Genomic DNA, 6721 nt, shown 5'->3' with positions numbered 1-6721 from the left:
CTTTGTTGAATTTATACTGAATCATTTTTGTTGTTGAATAAAAAATGTTTATCACACTAACAAATGTGAAGACTGGTGTGCCAGTTAAACTTGCAAACCCTATCAACAATCAAAATGGAGGAATGAAAGTTGCACTGCATGAAATTATGTACAAGGTTACTTGGTATAATATCAGTAAAAAAAAGAATAACAACTGGGTTAGAATTAATGGTAAAACACATTCTGTAGAAGATGGTTACTATGACTTCTGCACTTTAGAGAAAGAATTGTTTGCTCCAGTAGGTATTACAGCGAGTTTAAATCATGCAAGTCTCATTGCTACTCTTACTATGCCCAAAACTAGAGAAGTAAACAGATCATTTGAGTTTCCAACCAAACTCCTTGATATGCTTGGAATTACAAATATATACAAGGGAACACGTCCCATTGACATGGATGTTAACAGTGTACTGTTTGTTCACATGAGAGAGCTTAACACATCCTATAATCTGTTTAATGATCAGCGTTCTGATCTGCTTAGGATTCTTCCACCGAGTGATGCCTCTTTTTGTAAAATGCACGTGCCAACATTTAAGACACTTCAGTTCAAGGACTTGGAGGAAGGGTGTCATGAATTCCTACACATTGATCTGAAAAATCAAAGTGGACAACCAGTTGATTGTTTGTTTAACATTACATTGGAAATAGTTCCATAAAATATTGAGTATTAAAATGTCGAGTGGACCTACAATAATTTATCCTGTTGCATGTTCAACTATAGAGTTGAAAGATTTAGCAGATGCTATCGACTTTGAGAGCAATGCTGAAGTTGGTGCAGTGTATGCATTCGAGTTTACAGACACTGGTCATTACAAGAGAAAGGAAATCGACGATGAAAAGAAACCAAGATTCCTCAAACTAGGTCAAATCCGTGATGTTAATGTACCTGATCCAATTGTCGATGACACATTCTACATGTGGAAACATCAGAATAAAAAATGGGTACTTAGTCCTGTTATGAAAAAGATTGACTGGGAAATGAAGTTTGAACTTGTGAGTCCATACACTCTTGTTGGAAAAGACGACACATTCCGTAAGTCAATCAATGCTGGACCACTAATTGTTAGCCTTGTTCCTGCGATTAACAGCAGGGGAGAAGTTGCAGTTAAACCTTTCCATAAGAACAACTATCTCATTCACAGAAAACAAAGTGTTGAAAAGGACGCTGACACCATTGTCGATTTTATACCCAAGCTTCCAATAGGGCAGAATGCAACTATGATATTTGATATAGTTGTCAGGAAAAGGGAAGAAACCACAAACACTGTTCTAATGAGAGGAATAAATCTCAACTGGAGACCATTAAATGTTGAAGAAGTCAGAGTATTTATTGCTGTTCAAAAGGATTCTAACACAATAAAAAAACAGACGTCAAACCAAAATGTTGTTGTTAACGCAGATATAAATAATTTAACAGAAATAAGAAGTATTAATCTTACTTATCTTGATTTGATTGCTTTCTACTATACAGATAAGGTGTTAAGCAATGAACAGCTTCAAAGCTTAGCAGAAACACTGGCCAGTGAGAATTAAGATAAATATTTTATATTTTGCATTAAAAAGATGACTAGCAGTGTGAAGCTTTATCCTAATATTGATGAAAGTGCAGCAGAAAGTCAACAATTCAGACTGGCACACATTAGTAATATACAAAAACAACTAGAAGATGAATTAGAAAAATATTCTCGCGCTAGACGTAAGTACTCAACAACTTACAACAGCCTTTCTAATGCCAGCACTGGTTCTACTATCCTTGCATCAGCTGCAGGTGTAACGGGAACAATTCTGTTAGCTACCGGAGTAGGGACTCCAGTTTCTCTAATCCTAGGTGGTGTCGCAGCAGCAGTTGGTGGTTTATCATTTATAGCATCAGCTATAATGAAAAAAATTGTGAAAAAGCTTGAAAAACACGAATCCATTTCCACTCTTGCATCATCAAAATTGTCTAGCCTAAAACTGTCTATCAGTAAAGCACTTGAAGATTCAAAAGTTTCTGACGAAGAATTCAAACAGATACAAACAGACTTTGATGACTACAAAAGTAAGAAAGCAAGTATTCAAACAAAAACACGAGCTGAATATAACAAGCCAATCGATATAGAAGATCTGAAAAAGCAGTTTTTAAAAAAGGGGATTCAAATAGGACGGGAAGAAAAAGTAAAAATAGAATCACTTGTAAAGAGTTAACTATTCGTTTAGACAGTCACATTGCATGTATCAGATATAATTCTAACAGTGAAAGAACACATGAAGTAAAGTTTGTAAATGAGAGAGCGTATTGAGCTTAAGAATGTTGTATAAGAGAAAGGGGGAATGTACGTTCTGGGTTACCGATTCCGACAGACCCGGCATTGGTTCAAAACAACCTTACTTTACTGTATTTTTTTTTGTATGGATTTATGCAGTATTTTTCTGATTTTGTCGCATGTTTCATTTTAGTAAAAGTTTAGTCCAGAAGCCTATTTTGCGTTAATATTTAGGGTCTGTCGGAATCGGTGAGCCAGAACGTACATTCCCCCTTTCTCTCACGCTTTTCTGTACCTCTCTTTGTTTTAACTTTCTGAGCGTGTTGTTAATCCAAACATATCATATCTATATGTTTTTGGAATCAGGAACTCACAAGGAATAAGATGAAATTTGTTTTTAAATCGATTTCGGAAATTTGATTTTGATAATAATTTTTATATTTTTAATGTTCAAAGCTTGTTTTTAATCCGAATATAACATATGTATATGTTTTGGGAATCAGAACATGATGAAGAATAAGATGAACGTAAATTTGGATCGTTTTAAAAACAAATTATTTTTTTTTACAATTTTCAGATTTTTAATGACCAAAGTCATCAATTAATTTTTAAGCTACCAAGCTGAAATGCAATACCGAAGTCCGGCCTTCGTCGAAGATTGCTTGGCCAAAATTTCAATCAATTTGCTTGAAAAATGAGGGTGTGACAGTGCCGCCTCAACTTTTACAAAAAGCCGGATATGACGTCATCAAAGGTATTAATCGAAAAAAAAAATATCCGGGGATATCATTCCCAGGAATTCTCATGTCAAATTTCATAAAGATCGGTCCAGTACTTTGGTCTGAATCGCTCTACACACACACACGCCCAGACAGACACACACACACACACACACACACACACACACACACACACACACACACACACATACACCACGACCCTCGTCTCGATTCCCCCTCTACGTTAAAACATTTAGTCAAAACTTGACTAAATGTAAAAAGAGAAAAGAGAACAAGTCGCGTAAGGCGAAATTACAACATTTAGTCGAGCTGTCGAACTAACAAAATGAAACTGAACTCACTGCATTTTTACAGCAAGAGCGTATACTCGTAGCATCGTCAGTCCACCGCTCGATGCAAAGGCAGTGAAATTGACAAGAAGAGCGGGGTAGTAGTTGCGCTGAGGAGGATAGCACGCTTTTCTTTATCTCTATTCTTTTTAACTTTCTGAGCGTGTTTTTAATCCAAACATATCACATCTATATGTTTTTGGAATCAGGAACCCACAAGGAATAAGATGAAATTGTTTTTAAATCGATTTCGGAAATTTTATTTTAATAATAATTTTTATATTTTTAATTTTCAGAGCTTGTTTTTAATCCAAATATAACATATTTATATGTTTTTGGAATCAGAAAATGATGAAGAATAAGATGAACGTAAAGTTGGATCGTTTTAGAAACAAATTATTTTTTTTACAATTTTCAGATTTTTAATGACCAAAGTCATTAATTAATTTTTAAGCCACCAAGCTGAAATGCAATACCGAAGTCCGGCCTTCGTAGAAGATTGCTTGGCCAAACATTGAAAAATGAGGGTGTGACAGTGCCGCCTCAACTTTTACAAAAAAGCCGGATATGATGTCGTCAAAGGTATTTATCGAAAAAAAGAAAACAACGTCCGGGGATATCATTCCCAGGAACTCTCATGTCAAATTTCATAAAGATCGGTCCAGTAGTTTGGTCTGAATCGCTCTACACACACACACGCACAGACAGACAGACAGACACACACACACACACACACACACACACACACACACACACACACACACACACACACACATACACCACGACCCTCGTCTCGATTCCCCCTCTTTGTAAAAACATTTAGTCAAAACTTGACTAAATGTAAAAAGGAATAATAATCAGAGGGAGGGATATGGAACAGCCAAAACTGAGACAAATACGTTTGTAATTTCTTTACAGTAAATACAAAATGTCCAGAGAATTAGCAATATATCTAACATTGACTGACTGTGTGATGATATCTTCTGCTATTGGTCTGTTTCGACAGTGATATCAAAATCTCGACCTCCGGTCTCGATTTTGATATCACTGTCTCAACAGATCATAGCAAAAGATATCATCACACAGTCCGTCAATATTAGGTACTGTTGCACTTCCAAAATGATGACAAAAAAGATGTTTGGTGGCTAGTTGCCAGACAAGCACTTTTTTTGGTTGGTCCGCTGTGTGCATAACGCCTTTTGCTACATCTTTATCAACCTCGGCACTCGGCCTTGTTGGTCCGCTGTGTGCATAACGCCTTTTGCTACATCTTTATCAACCTCGGCACTCGGCCTTGTTGGTCGATACAGATGAAACAAAAGACGATATTATGGTCCCCTCGTGTGTGTGTGTGTGTGTGTGTGTGTGTGTGTGTGTGTGTATGTGTGTGTGTGTGTGTATGTGTGTGTGTGTGTATGTGTGTGTGTGTATGTGTCTGTGTGTATGTGTCAGTGTGTGTGTGTGTGTACGTGTGTGTGTGCGTGCGCGCGTGCCTAATCAGTCTCCGTGCACTTGTGCCCGGGGTTATTAGTGTATGGTGAGCGTTCCTCTACATTTGCTTATCTTTCTTTCTTTCTTTTTTCTTAATTTCCACTTATCTTTCTTTCTTTCTTTTTTCTTCATTTTCGCTTATCTTTCTTTCTTTCTATTTTCTTAATTTCCTCTCCTCGCCCCAACCCACCCCTACCACAGTTCACCCTCCCCCTTTTAAATCAAATTTGAAACACACAACTACAAATTTAAAAAAAAAAACTATTGAGAAAAAAACACCACACTAAATGCACAATAGACTGATCAAGTTCGTGGCAGGGGACGTAACTTGCTGCCCAGCGTCTGCTCCATTGACTATGATTGTGTGACCCCGTAAACAGCGAGTCGGCTTTCACCTCTCAGTGGAATTCAGTTCAAGTGCCAGGGAGTCACTCCCAACGGTCCCTGCCATTTCCAGCCGAAGAGGAAATGAGGTGACAGAGTTTTATAGAGTGTAAGGAGGTTTCGGTGGGGCGTGAGATGTTCTTTTCGTCATCGATTGACGGTTCTTTTCGGCAATCGGTTTGATTGCACGCTGAGGTCGGAGAAACTTCTTATTTGTGGTGGTGTTAGGTTGGTGTTCGTTGCCCTAGAGGCAGGGTTCTGGTTGGTTGGCTGGCTGGCTGGATGGCGTGGTGTGTGTGTGGGGGGCGTGTGTGTGTATGTGTGTGTGTGTGTGTGATTATGTGTGTGTGTGTGTGTGCGTGCGTGTGCGTGCGTGTGTGTATGTGTGTGTTTTTGTTGTTGTTTTGATGCTCACACACAAACACACACACACACACACACACACACTACACACACACACACACACACACACACACACCTCCCTAACCCACCCCAAAACCACGCACATAACACCCTCGCCAAACATTCCCGAAAATGCGAGTTCTTCTCCCCTCTCCTTGTCACCGCTTGCACGGGTTTATTCACATGTTCAGCTCCATATAACTTCGGGAGTTTGGGAATTAAATTAATTGCCGGAGTCCTTATTCATTATGCATCAGCGACATTAACTTGTCTAGACGAGTGAAATAGAAATTCTGGTTCGGTAATAAGGCTTCTATATTGTTTCGCAACCCAAAACAAGTCGCGTAAGGCGAAAATACAACATTTAGTCAAGCTGTCGAACTCACAGAATGAAACTGAACGCAATGCAATTTTTCAGCAAGACCGTATACTCGTAGCATCGTCAGTCCACCGCTCGTGACAAAGGCAGGGTAGTAGTTGCGCTGAAAAGGATAGCACGCTTTTCTGTATGTCTATTGGTTTAAACAAAGTTTTATTCAGGATTTCTTCGCATGAACAGTTCAAAACACACAACTAGGACACGCACTCAAGCAAATGCTTATATCACGTGACCAGAACAGTACTAAATTACACACATTTTCGTAATGGTGGACATAACAACAATAAACCAGAGGAACAAATTGAAAGAATGGGGATGGGGAGCTAACTAGGAACAAAGGAATCTACAGAAGATAAAAAGAAAAGGGAGGGGGAGGAGGAAGAAAGTACTAACAACCACAAGGAGAGACTAGGACGAAAGCGCATAGGAAGAGAGCATCAAGTCTAAGACATGCAACATGTAAATTCAGGTAAATGTAACAATTTTTTATGGAAGGCAGTAATTCGTTAACATGTAAAATACGAGACAAACGATAATAATCATTACTTATACGCTGCTTATGTAATCAAATACGATAACACAGGGAGAGGCAGTGTGGAGGTACACATACGCCTGCCCACACACATATAGACTATCAATGCGTGAACACATCCATCAAATCAATCGACCAGATTTAACAATAAACGATTGGACAGACTCAAATATCAATAT

This window comes from Littorina saxatilis, linkage group LG7 (assembly GCF_037325665.1).
Source record: "Littorina saxatilis isolate snail1 linkage group LG7, US_GU_Lsax_2.0, whole genome shotgun sequence".
Classification (NCBI taxonomy): domain Eukaryota; kingdom Metazoa; phylum Mollusca; class Gastropoda; order Littorinimorpha; family Littorinidae; genus Littorina; species Littorina saxatilis.
The sequence above is the reverse complement of the archived record's forward strand: the minus strand, read 5'-3'. Positions refer to the sequence as shown.